Source organism: Sceloporus undulatus, chromosome 1 (assembly GCF_019175285.1).
Source record: "Sceloporus undulatus isolate JIND9_A2432 ecotype Alabama chromosome 1, SceUnd_v1.1, whole genome shotgun sequence".
In the NCBI taxonomy this organism is placed as follows: domain Eukaryota; kingdom Metazoa; phylum Chordata; class Lepidosauria; order Squamata; family Phrynosomatidae; genus Sceloporus; species Sceloporus undulatus.
In genome coordinates this window covers 148,680,920-148,703,697 of record NC_056522.1, presented here as the reverse complement: position 1 = coordinate 148,703,697, position 22,778 = coordinate 148,680,920, and the positions used below count along the sequence as shown (strand labels likewise).

At 40.2% G+C, this 22,778-nt stretch overlaps 1 long non-coding RNA gene across 1 annotated transcript; it reads left to right on the top strand.

Annotated features, from left to right (window-relative positions):
• Positions 1–415: 415 nt before the first annotated feature.
• Positions 416–21,656, top strand: LOC121918860. Its single transcript, XR_006101318.1, has 3 exons — positions 416–678; positions 2,415–2,572; positions 20,464–21,656. It is a non-coding gene; the product is annotated as an uncharacterized LOC121918860 (long non-coding RNA).
• The last annotated feature ends 1,122 nt before the right edge of the window (positions 21,657–22,778 follow it).

Here is a 22,778-nt window from a genome sequence, read left to right as displayed (position 1 = left end):
GCAGTGCAATAATCTCCCTGGTTACAAGATTGCTTTGCATACTGATATTGCAAATTAATGTGGCTATGTCTGAATTCTAATAAATATGATACACACGTTTATGCACACACACTTGTGCACACACAGAGGGGAAGAAGGAACTAATATTAAATCAATGGAAACATAGATTGCATTTACAGCTTGGAAAGGTCAATGTGTATGTACTCTGCTATTGAATCCAAAATTTAATACAGATAGAAAGAATATTGATAAACAAATAAATAAAAATCTTGGGTGTTTAACAATGCCTTGGGAGTTTCTAGTTTATCAGTTGTGCCATCTGTAGCAATGCGGCAGTTTTATAGATGTGGCAATCCTTATCACAGGTTTGGACTTTGTTTTGTTTTGAAGCCTTCTATCTTGGAAGCTTCATTTGGGCTGATACATTGCTTTTCAAATACTTGGCCAGATTGTTACATTTTAAGAGCCTCTTGTCCTGAATAGAACAATAAGAGGCCCAATAAAAAGCTGGCAAGACAGATCCTCTGCCTTAGGTTTCCAATGCAAGGCTTAATTTCACACAGGTCCATTGATAGCAGTGCTCATACTGACATCCACTGGCAGTCTGTACTTCCGCTGTGTCTTTCCTGAGGCAAAGTACAATTTCTTCTACTAGCCATTTCTGCTCAAGATAAAAAGGTAAGAATGGCTCCGGGGAAGGGGTGCACTGAGGTGTTTTTAGTATAAAATAAGTAAAGTGTTAAAGCATATTTGGATATGAAGAAACTGTAACATTTTGTATTGTAAAACTTAAAAATATTATTTTTTTAAAAAAAGGAAGATAAAAAGGTGGAAAAAATGCCAGTGCATCAGTTTTTTAAAACATGACATTGTTATAACATTATTATCTCAAAACATTTCATGTAACATTGCTACTTGTAACATATTTTTCTAAGCTCTGCTTGTGCATTGTATACTTCTTCCAGATCAGATTATTGCACATTTACTTCAGCTTAAAAATGCAAAGGAAAGTTTAGTTGTTTGCTACACATTTAACATAGCATGCAGTTTATCTTCTGGGCTTCAGTCTTCTACTTAATTTTTGTTGTGGTGGTTGTTATTATGTGCCTTCAGGTTACTTTGGTCTTAAAGTGACACCATCATAGGATTATTCAGAGGAGATTTGCCATTGCTGCCTTCTTAGTTTGAGGGAATGTGACTTGGCTTAGTCCACCCAAGAACGTTTCATAACTGTGCAAGAGAGTTATGTCTTGGATGCCCAGAATATTACTCCAACGTTCGAGCTACTATACCATACTGACTCATCCTAGCTTTAAACACTTACCTGGGAATAAGTCTCACTGAGCTGCTCTGCAGCACAGTTTGAAAACAGCAACCCTAAAGTATAGGTTTTATACCCTATGCTTAGTGGAGAAAATTCACTATGGAAAGATGATGGAATTAAAGGGAGGCCCAAAAGCAGGTGTCAGTGATAGGCTCTGCTGCCCTAGAATGATGCCCAGTGCTGATGCTGTCAGTAATTTAATCACACCTTCTGTTATGTAAGCAAAATGGCTGCTAACACTTCAATCTGCAATTTGCATGGCTGGTGAATCAGCAGAAGGCTGAAAGATCAGAGCTTTAATAGTTCAGTTCCAAGACTGTATGGTGTCTGCAGGGATGGAATTTAAGGGAATCTAATTTTTGCATAGAAACAGTGCAATTATTTTTTTTAAAAAAAAATAAGATATTTTAAAAGGATTTTTAAAAGTAACACCAATGTTTATTTTCCCACGACACTCTTTTCCTAAAGTATAATTCAATAATATTTTCTTATGTAATATAGGTTCAAGAGGAAAAAGGAAGGGGGGTTAGATACAAAACTGAAGAAACAGGCAGGTAATAAACATTATCAATGATGAACCAACTGGAACTACTTAAAGAGGTTTATATATATATATATATATATATATACACACACACACACACACACACACACACACACACACACACACATATACATATACATACACACACACACACACACACATATACATATACATACACACACACACACACACACATATACATATACATACACACACACACACACACACACACACACACAAGTAAAAAGTGTGTATTTGTATTACTATTTGGGGGTAGGGTGTTAATTTTCCCACACCTCTCTCACTCTCTCACACACACAAACTGTCTCTCTTTTGTTCTTTTAAGATAGAAAATCTCATATTATTACTCAACTAAAATTTCATCACTGTATTTTATTTGATCAGATAGGATCTATCTCGTTTCATTCCTTTTTCTCATTTAAAACAAAATGAATGGTGATAAAGTACTGAGAATGTATGAGTGTATCATTATGGGTGTACCATATCACATTGGACCTTTCAACCTTTTCCCCTTTTTGGTTGCAGAGCTACCAGGTTTTTTTCCCTCTCTTATCGGAGAAATGAAATTTTGAAAGAATAATATCTTCACCTATACACAGAGACAAAGAAAATCTCAATTCTACCACACAAAAGCTCAACAGAAACATGAAAAAGACCTTCTTTTTCTCAGCAGTCTCCTCAAGGTATAAAGTTTTGTTCTGATCTCACTTGAAGCACCATGGCACATAAAAATCAAAGTGTTTAGTCACTCAGTAAGCACAGGATTTGACCACTCCAAAGGCTATGTCTGCAGTTCTTGCTGCAAGAAGAAGCACAACTTAGTGTTAGCTCCTTATAAGTGATGACATTACCTTAATAAGTAATTTTGGTGGGTAGTGAGTTTGTAGTGGCATTCCTTTCTTCAGCTAACACAGCATAAGTCTGAAAACATATCCAGAGTAGCCATGCTGGTCATACCTCAAAGTACAATAACATCCAAACCCCACAAAACAGCAGTTGGGCCATCCAAAATGTGCAAAATACACAATGCATGCTTTTGAAGCTCCACTGTTTTTCTTGCCTCCCAGAGCCCACATGGCCAGGAGGAAAGGTCTCTGTCTTCGTGGCTATCCCTCCATAGCATTTTAATTGACAACAACAACAACAACTTGACAAAATGTAGGCCTGTGACTCTAACATCATCTTTTTTTCCACCTATATGATTTTTATCACCTTTTCCTGATGAAGAAGCCAGTAGAGCTATGAAAATTTTCATCATGTACGTTGTGCATTTTGCTTAACCCAATAAGGGAATTGTTGTTTTGCAGATTTGAGATGTTATTGTACTACAGCATAAGCCTGTTATCTTATAGCAACCCCATGAATTTCATGAGGTTTTCTTAGGCAAGGACTCCTCAAAGCTGGTGTTAGCACCCCTGCATACCTTGCACTGTATTTTTGAATCCTCATATTTTCATATCTCATATCTGGAGATAGCATGTTTTTGAGAAATTGATGACCTTTCAGGAACACTGGTCAGGTTGCCAGGAAAAAGAGAATGGATCCCGAGGCAAGTGGACATCCATGTAAACAATACCATCCAGTCTAAATGCTTGAATTAAGTGCTCCTTCCTTCCTCCAAGTCATCTACATTTGCTCTCACAACTTGAGAAAAGTGAACTTGCCAGGCCCTTCCTCTGAAGCCTACACCACATGGTATCCCTTAGCAGTCGCCCATTCAAGTACTAATCAAAGGTGACCCTGCTTAGCTTCCAAGATCAGACTGGATCAGATAACATCGGGGTATTTAGGCAGCCTGTTCCCACCATATATACACAACTAACAACATTGCAGTGACCAATAGGGGTCATGTTGCTGCTTGCCACAATATAATGTAATGTAATGTAATATAATATAATATAATATAATATAATATAATATATAATATGGGATGCTGTCTTTTACTTAGAGATCTGTCTTCCCTGAGATTTCACTTGGGGGAATGTGTGCACTGAAGAGAGAGCAAGATAAATGATCACCCATCTATTTGTCGTACCAAGACCAGAAAACCGAGCTCTTGAAACTGATCTGGATAACATAGATTATATGAACCACAGCCTTTTTCTCTGCCCCCTCCCCTCACACACACACTACAGTACTGCTCTCTATTTTTTTATAGTAAAGGAAAAGTGGAACTGAGAAAGGAATAATGGTTCCTCCTTGGTTCACACTACCAGCTGTCACTGTGCCATCACCTTTGAAGACAAGCATATTAAATTATCCTCTCTGTCCCAACCTGCAATGCATTGAAACTTTCTCACTTTCTATAAAGCTTTTAAGAGATTTCTCAGTTGTAGAGTGAAAAGCCTTTCAACCCATTGCCAGTGCAGATAATACCAGGCTACTTGCAGCATGGAGGAGATAGACTGACAAAAGGGAGTGTGTGTGAGAGTGTGTGTGTGTGTGTGTGTGAGAGAGAGAGAGAGAGAGAGAGAGAGTATATACATGTGTGGATGTGTATTGGAAGGATGGAAAGAATATTCACAAATTTCCTCATTCTCAATGAGAAAGGATTTTAAAATACATTAAGGCTGCTGCCACACTGCAGAATTAATCTCATTTGACACTGTTTCGACTATCTAAAACTCCATCTTATAAAATCCTTGGATTTGTAGTCTGTTGTGGCATCAGAGCACTCTGACAGTGAAGGCTAAATATCTCACAAAACTACAAATCCCAGAATTTCACAGCATTGAGCCAGGGCAGTTAAACCAGTGTCAAACTGCACTAATTCTGCAGTGTAGATGCTGCCTAAGGCACCCTATTTAAATGGCCACCATTTTGCATGTCAACAAGAGCAGGAAGATCAGTATTGCTGTTTTCTTAATAACCATAAAAAATCCCTTTACTCAAAAATATTGTATTTTGCACAAGTCAATATTTTTGTGCAAAAATATTGTCTTTTTGTCAATTCTTATCAAAATTCCCCAAATGAAGATTATGATGGAGCAGGAGGAGGAAGAATGATCGAGAACGCTTTAAATCTTGTGAAAGAAGGACAAAAACTTTTTCCATTCCTGTGTTTGAGAACAAGATAAACAAAGATTTGCATAACCCTAGTGCTAGAGCCAGCATAGTGTTGGACTATAAATCTGGAGACCAGGGTTTGATTCCCAGCTCAGCCATGGAAGCCCACTTGGTGATCCTGGGCAAGTCACATGCTCTCAGCCTCACAGGAAGGCAATGGCAAGCCTCTGAACAAATCATTGCCAAGAAAACCCCATGCAGTGTGGCAGGGTAGCAAGGGTAGAATTATCTGTTACAATACCCTTTTCAAGCAGAAAAAGAGAATATCACAACCAGTTTAGGAGGTTTAAGGGTATGCCATCTGAGAGACTCTGAGCCATCTGCAGAAATGGAAGAATGGCTGCTTGCAAAGAAGATTCTTTTGCTTTCTCTGGGGACAGTGTTCCCACTGTTACAGCTGCCGCTTCTTCACTACCACCACTTTCCTGGGTGTGTTGTGTGCATGCGTGCGTGCATGCGTACGTGCGTGCGTACATGTTTTCAAGTCACCTGTGGACTTGGTGACACCATGAATTTCATAATTTTCTTAGGGAAGAGATACTCAGATATAGTTTTGCCACTTCCTTCCTCTGAAACAGACTCTACAGTACCTGGTATCCATTAGTGCTCTCCCATCTAAGTACTAACCAGGACTGTCCCTGCTTAGCTTCCAAGCTCAGATTGGATCTGGTACCTTCCAGTATTTAAACCCATGTTCTGTTGTTTTAGAATATGGTTGGATGAACAGATGGCTTTAGAAGCAATAAGCATTAAAAAGGTAAGGTATATGTGAGAAAGGTTATGCTATTACCTGAGGCGGGAATACATATTGTGGATGTGTCTGAATGTATCTCCACATTTCAGTTAGGGCTTTCTCCTGCCCCTGGGCTTTATTTTATTTGCTCCAAAGAAGCAGAGTGTATTTATACCAGTCCTTTTCTTCTCAGCACATTGCTAAAGTCCAGTATAAAGAACATTAGGAAGCAGGAAATGCCTGACAAACACATTTCCTGGATAATAACTTTTGATGTTGTTCTCTGTTACTGTGCCAAAAAGGATGGAACTGGTAGAGGAACGTCTAAGGAGCGCTGAAAATTAGAGCATCTGCCCTTTCTCCTGCCCCCCAGGGAATGCAGCAGAACATGTCTCACACCAAAGCAACGTGACAAAGAACAAACATGTTACAATGCAATAAATATAATGTGCTATTTGACCCTCTAATGATGGACCTACACTGGCTAGAATACACCAGGCTGATCCCATAGTATTCTGGACTTGCTGCTGGTCTGAATTCTCCCCATTACCTTTGCATCTTGGAGTGATACAAGATAGCTGTTACACACACTGTGCTGCCTGGTGCCACTGCCACTGGAACAAATCACTACCTCTGAGGTAAAAAACAAGGAGCCCAGCATCAATCTCATTTTCAATCTCACAGGGAATGATTTACCCCAGCAGCAGTGGTGCTGGTCAGCATAGCAGGATGCATGTGTAGGCAGCCACCTGGCATTGCTTCTGAGTAAGTCAAAAGGTAACTCTTTTTAATGCAGTTTAAGTCAGGAGTGCCTTGGATTTGATGCGGAACTGGTGTCACATCGTGAAGACAATCTGCAGTCAAATCAGGGCTTTGGTCATGCATTGTGAGGTCAGGTTGAAGCAAGAGTGGGGCTGAGGGGAGCAGCTCATTTGTCCTGCATAAACAAAGCAGGCTTGGACACAGGAGGAGGAGTAGGAGTGAAAATCAGAGGAAGAAATATCAACAAACAAAGGCCCCAAACAGGTCACTTTGGAGGTATGCTGTTTAAATGCCATGTGCATCTTAAGAGGCCAGAAGCTGCACCTAAGGTGCGCTCCATTCCTAAGAGGCCGGAAGCCACACCAAAACTACACTCCATGGAGTGTAGTTTTGGTGTGGCTTCCGGCCTCTTAGGACGCATGCGTCATTTAAACAGCATACCTCCAAAGTGATCTGAAGCAGCTTTATTTTAGCCTGTCTCTTTGAGCCCTAAGACACGCAGACAACACCATAATACTAGTAAAAAAACTCCCAGGCCTGGAACAACTACTAAGGAAGATCAAGGAAAAAAGTGCAAAAGTAGGTGTAGCAATGAATATCTACAGGTTCAATTAAATAATGTCCTACAACCAGCCCTTGGAATCATGTCTCAATCTGTATACCAAGAGGAGTTGAGATAAAGGGTTGCAGAGACAGGATTCTTCCAATGAATTGTACTTTATTAGAAGGATCACGAAGCACTGGAAAAGAAAATAATACTAAGAAAGATGATGTAGAAAGAAAGGAAAACCACATGCTAGATGGATGGAGTCTATTATACAGGTCATGGGTATGAGTTTGCAGGACCTAAGCAGAGCCGTGAGTGTTAGGGAGTCTTGGAGTTGTCTCATCCACAGGGTCGCCATGAGGTGGGATGAAGTCAAAGGCAGATAAAAATAACAACAAAGGCATGCCCTTCGAAGGAATTTTATGAATTCCCCCTTTTTTTCCAAGTGGCATTCCAAGGTCAGGAGAGAGGCATGCCAGAGGATAAAGGGACTGTGCCTTTATACAGAGTGGAAGCAACTCTCCTGCATGGATAATTCATGTTGAACAACTGCAATTTTCAGTCACAGATCACTGGAGTCTGGACGGATATCTACCACCCTGGGGTAAGCAGACAGGGCCACTTTGGCCGCTGGGTTACCCCATGAGGAAATTGGCCCATAAGGTAGCAGTAGCACAAGCCCATGCCACATGCATTGGACCACAGGGGAATGCACACGGTGCATAAGACAAAAGGGGATCTTTTGGGGAGCTTTGATGTCTTAAAACTATGTACTCAGTCACCTGGAGGTTTAAATAGATTATTCTCAGCACCTGACTTGGTGGTTAGTCCTATTTGTTTTCTCCAGTGATGAAATTGTTCCCCAAAAGGAATCAACATGGTACCCCCCTACCAGTAATTCTCATAAGTCGGACACGATCTACATTTTAGATTCACTAAAGAAGTTTAGTGCTTGATGAAGGGATATGCTGTTTGTGTTGGTAAATGAGAAGTCAATATTTGTTTTCTTTTTATTTATTTACTTTTTTGTTCTTTTGAGAGGGGGATATATGTGTATGCTGTGGGTTGTAGTGTTTTGTGTTTATATATGATATGCTTTATATGATTACTAATATGGGGGGTGTTAATATTCATATATACACTCTCACACACAGGCAGAGGGAGAGAGAAATCCAGATAGAAAAGGAAAAATTCTTCAAAGAGAATGAGTGAAAGTATAAATAGGTGGCAATTCAAATACCAATTATTTATGGGAATTTTCTGTCCACCTCTGTAGTTAAATTCTAGTTTTCTTTTTCTTTTTTTTAATGGCTCACATTTTAAATGGGGAAAACTACTGTTATTAAAGCACAATCATCTAGGTACAACTTTGTGCTAGTGGAGCTTCAGGCTTTCTTGCTATTCAATTCTGACAGAAATAGTGCCTTGTCAAAACATTTGCTCAGTTTGCCAAACAGTGCCATCTAGTGAGAAAAAATATACCCTGTCTTTAAGGTTGCTTGCTACTCACAGCTAACTGAATTCTAATCTTACTGATGTTTGTTCATACAGAACATGAGTTCCACTGACTACGGTTGCTTCATATCACCTCAGTTATTATGCGATTGTTACAGCATTAAATAATAGCTTTTGTGCATGAAGGCTCTTCTTCTTAGTTCAGGCCAGGTCTGATGGAGCTGGAACTGCATCTCTCCCTCCATGGCCGGATGGCACCAGATGGACTGGAGGGAGGGCTCTTCTTCTTAGAAGGCACTTGGAAGGCAGAGGTCCAAGTAGCAGTAGAACCAGCAGCTTGAGAAAATATGAGAAATTCTTAACCAAAAATGGAAATCCCATAACTTTCTGTTTTGATTGTCTCTAATTTTCAAACCTTTTCATGCACTTGTTAAGGTGTCTGCTGTGTCAGGTATGGGAAGCTGAGAGTGAAAATCTAATTCCCAAACCTACCAAAGTTGCCCATATCTGATATACACTGTAGAGACATGGTACCTATAAGCTCCATAAACTATGCATGCAAGAGTGGTTGCAATATTGCTGAAGTCAGCAAAACTTTCATACATATTTCATAAATTTCATAAATGAGTAAAGATCTAATGCATTCCCCACAGGCATCCAGCCTGTTTTCCAATATTTTAGGGGAGAGGTTGGCAATACCTGTGTAAATATGTTACTAACTCTCTTCACGTTTTCTGTGTTTCCTAAATTAAGCCCTGAATATAATCTAGGGAACCCAATAATAGTGTTCTGCTGCAATCCATTAAATGCCTGCCCTTCAATTGTATAAAGCCATTCCATTCAAAGAACTAGACCCCTTTGGTACTTTACAGATGGCTTAGCATACAGTGTAATAATATCAGGATAGGGATCACTGGATGCCTAGATGAAATATAGCTCCCTCTGGGTGGTAAGCCAGCACACTTTATGACAGTGAGGCTCACTACACAATATATGAGGATTGAATGCAGCGGGTAACTTTATCCACTTGTATCCAGAGCAGAATAAGGAAAGGTCACCATAGACTTTATTGTACTGTAACTCACCTGCCAAGACTAATGCTGCCAAAAGAAATAGCAAATTGTTAATAGCAAACATCTTCCCTCTCCTCCTCTCTTTCTCTTTTATCTAGAAATAGCCACTGCAAAAGCCATAGGCACAGCTAAGTACAGTGGTACCCCGGGTTACGAATTTAATTCGTTCCGCGGCGCCGTTCGTAACCCGAAAGATTTCGCAACCCGAAAAAGCCATAGCAGCTAGCGCTGGAAAGCCGCGATTTCGTGCGAAAAAGCGCCGAAAAGCACCAAAAAATTTTTCGTAAGCCGAAAAAAAAAACGTAACCCAAAACAGTTTTTTCCTATCTAATTTTTTCATATCCCGGAAATTTCGTAACGCGGTCATTTCGTATCCCGGGGTACCACTGTAAAAGATTCACTCTTACTTTGCTTTCCATACCCCACCTCTTCATTAAAAAAAATGCCATGGGTAGCTGTGTTTTCTGTATATCAGAGAAAGGAATACCAACAATCTAGATATGTAGATGACACCATGATACTAGCAAAAAAACAAGGACTTGTTGCCTTTGCTGAAGAAAGGGCTAAGGCAGGCTTACTGTTTAACATTAAGAAAACAAAAATAATGACCACACATGAATCACATGAATTCAATCTAGATGATGAGGAAATTGAAATAAAGTCTTCCTATACCTTGGCTCAATCACTGCTCAGTCAAGAAATCAGGATAGGACTATGACTGGGAAACACAGCTGTGAAAGAACTAGACAAGATCCTGATGTGTAAAGATATAAAACTGGAAAGTAATGTCAAGATCATCCAAGCCATGGTGATACAGCTGTGACAGCTGGTCACTGATTAAAGCAGATAGGAAGAAAATCAGTTCATTTGAGATGTGGTACTGAAGAAGAGTGCTGAGGATGTAATGAGAGAAGGGGGGGGGGGCTAAAAAGACAAATAAATGAATAGATCAAGCCTGAGCAATCCCTGGAAGCGAGGTTGACTAAATTGAGGCTGTTGTACTTTGGCCACATCATGAGAAGTCATGACTCATTAGAAAAACCAACAATGCTAGGAAAAGTGGAAGGCAGGAGAAAGAGAGGAAGATTGCATACCAGATGAAGAGACTCAGTCAAGTAAGCTACAGCCCTGAGCCTGCAGGATCTAAGCAGGGCAGTTGTCTCATTCACAGGGTTACCATGAGTCAAAGTCAACATGAATATTAATAATAATAATAATAATAATAATAATTTTTATTTATATTTCCCACCTCTCCCTGTGGATCGAGGCGGGATTACAGCAATAAAACAATTCCATATAAAATACAATTAGTAAAACAATGACATTACTATTAATTCACTAAAATAACGGATCATCAACTAATATTCACACTAACATTCATACAATCAGATCAGAAGCAGAGTATTTAAGATCTCTTATGGGTAGGCCTGCCGGAAGAGATCCGTCTTTAGTGCCTTATTGAAGGCATCTAAGGTGGTGATAAGACGGATCTCCTCTGGCAAGCTGTTCCACAATCTGGGGGCTGCGGCAGTGAATGTTCTGTAAGATGTTGTTGTTAGCCTGATTTTTGAGTATTCCAATAGATTCTTCCCAAATGTTCTGAAAGTGCAGGCCAGATTGTGTAGGGAGAGGCGTTCCCTTAAGTAGCTCTGGCCCAAGCCATGAAGGGCTTTAAAGGTAATAACCAACACTTTGTTTTGTGCCCAGAAGCTAATCGGCAACCAATGAAGGGATTTTATGTGGTCTGATCTAGAAGGCAGTTAACAACAACATGGGTAGGTGACCCATGTACTAGAGCAGCGGTCGGCAACCCCCGGCCCACGGGCCGGATCTGGACCAGCGAGGTGGCAGGACCAGCCCCCGCCTGGTCCTGCCGGCGATTGCCACTGACACCAGGCAGCCGCAGGCAGGGAAGGAAGGGAAGGAGGAGGACGACCCCCACCCTCCTTTCCTTCCCTGCCAGACAGCCGCGGGAAGGGAAGGGAGGGCAGGGGTCATCCTCCTCCTTCTCTCCCTTCCTGCGGCTGCCAGACAGCCGTGAGGAGGGAAGGAAGGGGGCGGGGGAAGAGGAGGAGGGAGGGAGGAAGGAAGGAGGAAGAGGAGGAGGAGGAGGAGGAGGGAAGAAGGAAGGAAGGAAGGGGCAGGAGGAGGAGGGAGGAAGGAAGGAGGAGGAAGGAGGAAGAGGAGGAGGAAGGAGGAGGAGGGAGGAAGGAAGGAGAAGGAGGAGGAGGAGGAAGATGAAGAAGAAGAGTAGCAGGAGGAGGAGGAGGATTTCCATTTCATTTGTACAGGTCTGCTCTGTTTTAACAATGATAATGGTGGTGGTGGTGGTGGTGGTGGTGGTGATGATGATGATGATGATGATGATGATGATGATGATATAACTCAGTTTCTGAGATGCACTCACTCTTTCTGAAGGTGAGACAGTGTGACTTTCCAAAGTGCATTTCTGTGTATTTTTGGTACTTTTAATGCTAAAAGGTCTGCTTTAACAATGATGATGATGATGATGATATTGATATCAGCCAGCTTCTGAGGCCCAAATGTCCTCCATTTTGATCATGCCTAAGAAACATGCATTTATATTAACCTTTTTTAAAAATCATCCAATTTTTGCCATTTCCCCCTTTTTTAAAAAAATGTGTCCTACCTTTGAAAATGTTGTCCTATATTATTTATTTATTTTTTTTTTTATTGGCCCCCCCCCCCCAGTTGTCTGAGGGACAGCAACCCGGCGCCCGCCTCACAAAGGTTGCCTACCCCTGTACTAGAGCTTAGTAACCAGACTCTCCTGGGTTAATATAATAGTCTCCTCTAAGGGGATGGTCTGGCCTCCCTATTGCTAAGCTAGCAGTGAAAGAAAATGGGGAGTAGACTGTTCCCCAGGTCCTATATTTTAAGTTTGGGAAGAAGTACTATGGATCTATGGAGCAGAACCAAAGACATTGAAAATGTATTTCATAGCTTGAATGGTTGTTTCCTGTTGGAAAGAGGGCAGGCCTGGATGCTCTGAATTCTGGAGTGAGTGATAAGACAGATAAGCCACTGCTATGGCGAGAAGGCCTTGATGAAATGGCAGGCCAATGGGACTGTATGGAGAACATACCAGTTTGTATACCTTGGTTGCTTCCAGTGGCTCTGTGCCCATTGGCTCTGTGTTTATTCTGCTGAAACCATGTTATCATGTTTTGCCCTAAGGGGGGAAAAAGCATGTTGCTTCTCAGCAATGAAAACAATAATATGGTGAACTTTTTTTTTCCCTGACTTTCCACTTATCAATATAGGACTGAATTTTAATAATAAGGGGAAAGGCCAATTTTAGAAGACAAGAAAATCTAGAGATGTTTGTGGATCCCAAAGCAGATATATAATGAGAAAGGAGTTCTCTTCTCCTTTTTCTCTTCATTTTGATTTTAATTTTTGTAGATTTTGCATATTCAGTGGCCTTGGGTCCTTAGTTTAGCTTTTTGCACTGATTTATTTATTTTTAGAAAAGGCACTTTTTACTGTACTTTATCTGGGGTTAAGTTTAAATACCCTAAAGCAGTGATGTCCAATCTGTCCCTCCAGGTGTTTTGGAATTCATCTCAGAAGTCCCAGCCACCTTGGCCAATAGTCTGGGATTCTGGGAGCTGAAGTCCAAAACATCTGGAGGGCCAGAGTTTTGGACATCACTGCCTTAAAGGGACTAGAGTGCATCTGATCTTGGAAGATAAGCAGGGTCAACCCAATTAATACTTGGATGGAAGACCACCAATGAATACCAGGTGCTGTAGGCTATATTTAATTACTGGCAAAACCACCTCTGAATATTCCCTGCCTAAAAAAATCCTATGAAATTAATGGAGTCACCATAAGTCAAAAAGAGATGTGAAGGCACACACACATACACACACTTTCTGGCATGGAGTCTTTTTAGTAATCACTGTATTATTTTGCAATTTTATACCTATATATTTCTCTTATATTATTTTGTTCTGAATCCAAAGATTCGTTTTACACGTGCCATCACACACACACTTTTTGCTATCTGAATTTTTCTGGATCAGTTTTCTTCATCTTTCAGTTCATTCTTCAGGAACTAGCTCCTTGGAATAAGTGGCTGTGAATCTTTCTTCCTGAACTTCTACACTTTAATAAAGGCCATGTGGAAGTTTAGAGGAAAACATAGCTCCTGTCTTCACTGGTCAGGATACTCTGGGGGTAGCCCAGAGAATCCTGGCCCTAGAACTAGCCCAATCTCCCCTCATTACCTCAGGCCCTCCATTTTGACATTGGGCAGCTATTTGCATGCATGTCCCACTGTGCTCCCCAATGCAGCGAGGCACTCACTCCTGAGATTATCTCAAACACATGGATGGACACCTTGTTCTGTCCCCAGAGTGATCAATGCACAGTGTCAGCAGTGAAAGGCACTGTATTCTACAGGCCCCCGCCATCACAAAGAAGGTGTTTTAGTCCATATTAAGAGATGTGTACCTAGCCTTCAATGTCTATTACACCAGGCTTGGTGTTTGGGCCATGCATCATCTGGACTCTTCTCTGAGAAGCCAGGAGGAGGCTAATTTATTTGGCCTGTGCAAATAGGGCCACAGTGCTTTATGAAGGAAGAAACATGCATAAAAACAACAACTTCACTTCGTTATTTCATCCAGGTTCTGCTAATCACTACATTATACTTTCTCTGAAATCCATTATTTAATGGTTTTACTTCTTCTCCTTAGAAATTTGATTCTCCGTTTCTCTGCTGAGGTTTAACAAACAAACAAACAAACAAACAAACGAATGAATTCTGAATGAATTATATCTGTGACTAATGTCAGGTCATCTCTGGTTATACAAAAATGTCTTCACCGACTGCAAGAAGGATACAATGGAGAGTGTGGATCCACCTAGTCCCAGAGCTTGTGAACAGCCACTGAGAAGTCCGTCTCTCATGTCACTACCAGATTATTTATTTATTTTATGTATTGTGAGTGTAGTGAGCTGAAGGAAAAATCCTCTCTTGAAAATCTCAAAATGGAGGCAGGCTTATGTGGGAAACATCAGTCCATATGACAACATCATCACAGCTTATTTGGTCCTATATCTAGATGACTGGGAAGTGGACATGTTCCTGAGACAAGGCTCTGAAAAATCATGATTGTCCAGGTGAACTGGACCTATTGAATTATCATCCCCTAAGAACTACCTTTGCTTGCTATCAGGATCAAATTATTTATCTACAGACTATATAATAAATGATTTAAATCCCATAACCTAAAAACCACCAAAGTGAAACAGAAACAAGAATATGCTTCAGATTCAAACTGATTCATCCTGAAATTAATGCAAATTATTCACATCTATTTGAGAACTGCTCAATCAAAACATGTTTTTTCCATGCTTCTGAATATTTATGCCTCTAAAGATTAATTTTCAGTTTGGATCTGGAAGAATAGTCTTCACTGTCTCTCCTTCCAGGAGGAAGAACATTATTACAGATTTTATGGAGTCTATAGACCTGGGAAGGTTCCATAGACTCCATAAAATGAAGGTGATCTTTCATGAAAGATGCTGGATATTCCACTTTGTCTTGTCAATGTATGTTTCACATCCATCATTCACCACTATCATATTGTATTGTCTCTGTCTTTGGTGCAGTTAACTGGAAACAAAAACCTTTACCTTTTCTTCATTCACTGTAACTATCCTATATATCTATCCTATTTTTTTCCAGGTTTCTCATCTAAGGACAACTTTATGACATGTGCCATTTCCACACAAATTAACTTTCATTCAGTAAATATCAAGGGTGCAAGGTGAAGTGATATCTATCTTCCCTAATTTGAAGGCTTTCTTTCCACTCTCACACCCCCATTGCATCTATCCTTTTGCAGCCGTCAGGCTTCTTAACTTACAGCTTCCTTCATGCTGCATGTAATTTTCATAGTAATTTGCCACACAACATATTACAGGAATAATATTTGAGACCCAGCAAACTGTAAAGACAACTCTTGCATAAAATTTCCAGCACCTTGCTTATGAATTTTTGCAAGCCTGATTCCCTCAGAAGAAAACATTTTTTCCATTTGTGTTAGGATTTGTTTTGTTTTGTTCTTTCTTTAAAAAATCTCAGCAGTTTCCTTAAAATATATAAAGGAGGAGGGGAAGAACAATAGTCAATTGAAGTCACATTGGGATTTCCAAACCAAGATGTGGATTCAAAGCCAAGTTAAAACAGCCTCTGAAGCAGTCCTAGTTAAATTAGACTGAAACAGTCTTGGTTAAATTAGAAATGGCAATTGATTGAATCAGAATTTGAAACAAATTTTCTAGAAAATGCACACTCCTAATATGTACACACAAATGATACATGATATACAATAAATGGTGTGTGTGTGTGTGTGTGTGTGTGTGTGTAAAATGTGTACCCTGCCTTTCTCCTGGCATGGGATCCAAAGTGCCTTACTATAATTTAAAACAAAGTTCAGCTAAAATGTTATTTTTCACATGTTAAAAAAAGCAATAAAACAATTCTATTTAAAAACTACATGGTTACAAACATTCTAAATCATAATTTAAAAGGTACAAGCACAGTACACCACTTTCAAAACATGATTTAAGAACTAAATCCTGCCTAAATAAAAATATGTCTGGTTCCTGACAGAAGAGCCAACCAGAGCCTCTCAAGAAAGGATGCTCATAGGGCAGGTAATTATCAGCCTACTGCAAACCCCTAAACATCTTTCCATATTTCTACTTCAGTTAGCTCTGAATGCTGTGTTTAGGTGAACTGCTATCTTATGTGTGTGATTGCACTGTGCATATTTTCTAAATACAACTCTCTTCAGTCACCTCAACCCTGGAGTTTTCCTCTGTTAGTAGCTATCGCAATAGCAAGTACATTTCTATACCGCTTATCAGTGCACTTAAGCACACCCTAAGTGTAAGCTAATTATCCCCAACAATCTGGGTATTCATTTTAGCAACCTCAGAAGGATGCCAAGCTGAGTCAACCCTGAGCCCCTGGCTGGTATTAAACTCACAACCTTGTGGTTTGTGAGTGAGTGGCTGCAGTACTGGCATTTAACCACTGCACCACCAGGGCTCTTAGTACTGGTATAAACAGGTGCAAATGATCCTGAAGGTTACCCAAGTCTCTTACAAAAGCTAATTTACCCAACCTTTGCAATAATGCTGATATTTGGTGAGGACCCCCCCACACACACACCAGTCCCCCACTTGTCTTTGCATAACAAAGCACCTGTGGAGGCAATGGGAATGAGAGAAAGCCCTCCCCAAAAGATCTTAAAACTCATGCCAACTCACGTAGTTAGGTCTTTTAACTGACAACTCTGGTCTTATCTGCACAGGCCAGGATACTCAGGATCAGATTGGCCCTAGAACTGCCCCCAGCTCCCCCTATTAGTTGGGGCCCTCTGTTGCAATGTGGAGTGACTGTTTGCACATGCATCCCACTGTACCATCTGGCACAGCTGCCACCACAACATATCCCTTTGCTCTGAGTTCACAACAAGACACTCAGCCTTTATCTCATGAGGAGGCACATCATCCTGACCTCAGAGTGAGTGGCATGTAGCAGCAGTGGCAGGACCAGGGAATACAGTGGGATGTATTTTAAACAGCCACTTGGCATTGCAGTCGAGGGCTCTGGATCTTCTGGGAAGATCTGCAGCAAATAGGGAGCTTTTAAAGTGTATTTCAATAGGGGTTTACCCTAGGTTTGGCACTAAACAAACCAAATATCATCTGGACTGTTCACACTCAACTTGAGGACTGGGCCCTCCATCATCTAGACTCTCATTTCATCATAATGACTTCAGTAGGATGCTTACCTTGTTAGTCTAAATATCCCTATCTGCTAAACAAATAAACAAAAAGAGTTCAGCATTCTAAATATTAAGAATTAGAGAAATAGCACTGGCGTAGTGGTTTGAGTGTTGGACAGTGACTCTGGAGACCAGGATTTGATTCCCAGCTCTGTCATGAAGGCATATCAAGGCATGCGCTCTCAGCTTTAGGGCACAGCAGTGGCAAACCTCCTCTGAACAAATCTTGCTAAGAAAAGTTCATGGTAGGTTCATCTTAGAGTCACCATATGTTGGAAATAACTTGAAAGCACACAACAGTAAACCCCCATGGAAGTCACAACATCAAATAATATGGACCCCTGTTGATAAATGGCCACTTATATATAGTGTCACAATACTTAAGATTCTTATCTCACCCTACTGTCTTATCCCAGTCCTGCAACAATATAGAATTCATTCACCTCTCCTAATAACAGCACCCAGGTTATGTTATCAAATAGTTTCTGACTGATACCAGTAAATGCAGTTGCTTCTCACAAGGTGGCAGCAAAATCCCATTATAGATTTAACTGGTAAGCCACTGAAGAGAAGAAGATTTCTTCAATGACAATAGGTGCCAAACATATGTACATGTATCTGGCTGGATTAATCTGAGCACAATTACTCCTGTTGTTGCTCACATCCTAGATTTTTTTTAAAAAAAATGAGCCAGTGTATGGATTTAATAAAAGGCCATTGTTGTTGCATGCCTGCAAGTTGTTTTGGACTTATGATGAAATCCTAAGACAAACCTGTAACAGGGTTTTTTTGGCAAGATTTGTTCAGAAGGGGTTTGCCATTACCCTATTCTGTGGTCAAGAGTGTGTGGCTTGTCCACGGTCACCCAGTGAGTTTCTATGGCTTAGCAGGGATTCCATCCCTAGTCTCCAGATTTGTGGTCCAACACTAGATAATCCATTTCGTCCATAAAGCTTAGAATCTGAGAGGCCACCACACCCTCCAGAAGCTTGCCTAAGCAAAATGGATGGTTAGAGACAGCTTGGCAGAAGGAGGCTATTATAAAACCATTACTAAAAAAGCCATTCCTGGGAGAGATGGCTTTTAAAGCAATGTTTTTTATAACAGCCTCCTTCAGGAAAGCTGGAATTCTGCTTTGTTTTACAGAGACATTAACTACTCCCTCTACCCATTCAGACAGTCCCCTCTAGCTTTTTTAATAAGCCAGGAAGGACAATGATATAGAACACATGCAGTGGCTCTGATCGCTCCAAGAATCCTGTCTACATCCACATCCTCACATTCTTTTCAAATCCCTTTGGGGGGAAAAACTGATTTCCAGAAAGTTCTTACCTGTGGACGTTATCAGACAAGGGAAATTGGAAGTATAATCCAATGGCAATCCGAAGGCAATCATGGGGTTTCATGTTATTGCGTGATAGACTACCACACACAATTTTGGGCAATGGCAAGCTATTTTCCGGCAATGGGAAGTTATTTCAAATGCAATTCGAATTCACATAAATTAGCTGAACTAGTGAATTCACGTAAATGCGTTCTGGCCCCACTTTCTTTTCATTTGAATTAAGAGAAATTCCTCCCATGTGATAAACTCCAGTGACAAGCTAACCCAAATTTTCAACCACTGATCCTGGTGAAATTCAATTGGCAGATCTATCTCCCTGCAAGAAGAAGAAGATGTATCTATTTGCCTTTAAAAACAGCTAAATATGAGGATGGAAGCAATGGTGGGTCAGGCTGGGCCCCCCACTCTGCCCCCTTTACCTCCTATTGGAGAGTGCATCTGAGTGGCAGCAATGGCAATGCTGGACCAGGCTGGCTCCTTGCTCTGCCCCTTCACCCTCCCAGTGGCTGCCAGTCATCTGCAATGGCCCAGAGTCAGGAGCCAGCCTAGCCCAGCATCACTGCTGTCCAGCCATGTTTGACACTGGGAAGGTGAAGGGGTACAGTGAGGTGCCAGCCTGATTACTGCCACCCAACCACCATTGCTGCTGCCCAACCACTTTCACTGCTGGGAGGGTGAGGGGGCAAAGCAAGGGTGCCGATGGAGCAAGAAGAGGTAGAAGTGTCAAAAGATGGGGTAAAAATAACAACAATGAAACTGAGTGGGACTTGATCAGAGGGGGAGAGATTCAGAGGGTAGAGAACATGAGGGAAGTTGCAACAGAGAGAGCAATAATCAGGGAGATGTGTATCGATGTAAGCATTAAGGTAACAAACAACCACTGGCCAGCAGCAGTAACAGATGGTGACACTCATGGAGGATCTCTTGCAGACAACAGAAGTGACACCACAACTAACGTATGTTAATAGTGTGTATATAAGTAGGTAATGGTGAAGCCCCTTGCATGAACTCTTGACTGAGAAAAGCCTGTGATGAGACAATGTAAAATCAAAAAAGAGGTAGCAATAGAACACAAGCAAAGTGTTAAAAGAGCAGAGCAGAACAGAGCAGAAAGCAATCACAAATAAGGATGAGACAAGGGCACTACAGAACTCATGCAGAAAGGAAATTAAGCAGCAGACATTTTCAAAAGCTCAAAGGGGTCATTAACGGCAATATATGTTACAGGAACATGGAATGTGAGACGTATGGGTCAAGGGAAACTATACATAGTTTTTTAAAAAAAGAATGAGACCATGTAAACAGCAATACTAGGGGTGAGTAAGTTAAAATGGACAGGAATGGGACATTTTGAGATGGATAACTACACAATGTACTACTCTGGTAATGAAAATGCAGGACGAAAGGGTTTGGCATTAATGGTGAGGAGAGATATAGCAAGCTCAGTCAAAGGATATAACACAAAGTCAGATTACATTGTGTCCATAAGACTTCAAGGGAAACCAATAAACATCACCATACTCCAATTATACGCTCCAATTACAGGGGCAAAGAAACAAAAAGCCTACAATGAAGTCCAGAAAGAAACTGACAATACACCAAAACATGATTTCTTGCTAATCATAAGCAATTGGAATGCTAAAACAGGAAGCAGAGAAGAATCCAAAACTGTAAGATGATTTAAACTAGAATTAAGAAATGAAGAAGGGGAGTAAATGAGAACAACAATCTATTCATTACAAACATTTTTTTTTCATATAGCCTGAGAGGAGGCGATACACATGGACATCACCAAATGGCCAGTACAAAAGTCAGAATACATACCTGGTAACAGAAGACAGAGGAGCAGCAAAAATGAAACCAGGCACAGACTGCACAACAGACCATGAATTACTAATATCTAAAATTAGAATAAAGCTGAAGAAGAACACAAAATCAATCATGAGGACAAAATACAATCTGAAGAACATCCCTGCAGAATTCAAAGAAAAGTGATTTTCACTATTAAGTCTAAATGACCAATACTCAGAAGAACTATGGAGATTGGTCAGGGATATATTGAAAGGGAAATGCAGAAAAAGACTAACTGCGGCCAAAAAGAAAGAGAAGGAAAAAAATGGATGACAGATGAAATGCTGCAAGCTGTAAAAGAAAGAATGGAGAAAAAGAAAAAGAAAAGGAGGACAGGAACAGAACCAGAACATTAAATGTGACTTTGCACAACGATAAAAAGAATTATTATAACAATCAATAAAAAGAAATAAAAGCCAACAATGAAATATGAAGAACAAGAAACATTCATCACAAGATCTGGGAAATAAAAGGGAAATTTAAACCAAGAATGGGGATGTTATTTGATCAGAATGGAACTTAATACACAATGAAATAAAAATGATGGAACAATAAATAAAAGAGAAGAAAGGATGGATGATATGTGGGAAGAAGGATAATACAATGGAGAACCCCAAATTCTGGAAAGTGAAGCAAAAGTGGTACTTCAAGCACTTGGGAAGAATAAGACACCAGGAGCAGATGAGATACGAATAGAACTGTTGCAGTCTATAGAGACAGAACCAACTTTAGTGATAACTAAAATCTGCCGACCAATATGGAAAATAAAACCATAGCCTACATATTGGAAATGATCAATATATATTCCAGTTCCTAAAAAAGGAGACACAAAATAGTGCAGCATCTACAGGACCATTGCATTAATTGTACAGATTATACAGACTTTAGCACCATAAAATACTGACAGGTGTTTGATTCCCAAATCTCTGGAGAGCTGCAGGTTCCTTATACCTGTGCTTTCAAGTTGGATGTATTCAAGTACTGTTTTTTGTTTGCCCATTAATCCATGATCAGCATCTGGAGGTTCATTGGTTCCTGTCCTCTGCACTTAGTAAACCCCTTGATGATCTGAAATGCTCATACAAAATAAATACATAAATAAAGGAAGGTTCAAATACAATTTTTTCCTTCTCAGACAATATTTTAAGTTTTTGTACACCACATTTCAATATACATCATATTTTAGAAATGCATTATTAGGGCGGAAATTACATCAACATGTCTGTCTTATCAACAAAATATTTCTAGGATTTGAAAAAAATGTTTATGTTTCTTATATTCAGGCTTTTGTTAGGTACTGGAGTATAAACAATTGGACAGGCGTCTACAGTCAAATCCTGTTTCAAGCATGAGAAATTGAAATTCATTCTTATCCCTGGAAATTATTTCTGTGTTATTATCTAATTTCCATCTTTCATGAAATACAAGCCTAGGCTTGGAAATTACATTATCAGAGATGCATAAACAATCTTGAGAATCTTAAGAGGAAATGTAATTTAGAAACATCTTGATCTTTCATGTATACATTTGAGATTGCACTAATGTTTTCCTTAAAAAATAATACTTAAAAACAACAACCCAGAAATACTCTGAAAGCAATCTTAGAGGGATGATGGGGGGAATATTAAATATCATTAAGAAGCCAAGTTGCTTCATTAAAAACAAAGTGGATGAGCACAAAAGACGTTTTCGGGTAATATTACACATTATTATGCATGTAGTTTCAAGAAAGTCCTGTCTGTCCCACTGTGTCATAGAGATGATTATTGACTATTAAAGGATATGCCAAGTGGGTAAGGTTTCAAGTAGCCACCAAACTGGCCATAGCAGCAATGAATACAGAGGAATACAGATATGACAGGAAAAGATTGTGATAATATTGGTGAAATGATGGATCTTCAAGATACCCAATGTTATATACATAGAGAATGAACATACATGCAGTGCATGCTCTTCTCCTGACCTTTACATGTATATGAATAATAATGAAAATGATTGTGTGTGTATCCAACTGTTTGTCTGATAAATGGCTCCTTGGTACCAGCTGGGGTTTGGTTCCAGAACCCCCTGTGGATACCAAAATCTGTGGATGCTCAAGTCCTATCACTCCCTTTGCAGGGCACAAAAAGGAACCACTTTTTGTGACTCCTTTTTGCACTCTGCAAAGGCCAGATTGGGGCTGTGGTGTGTGGTTGCCGCAGCCCCAATCTGGCTGTAAAAGGGGC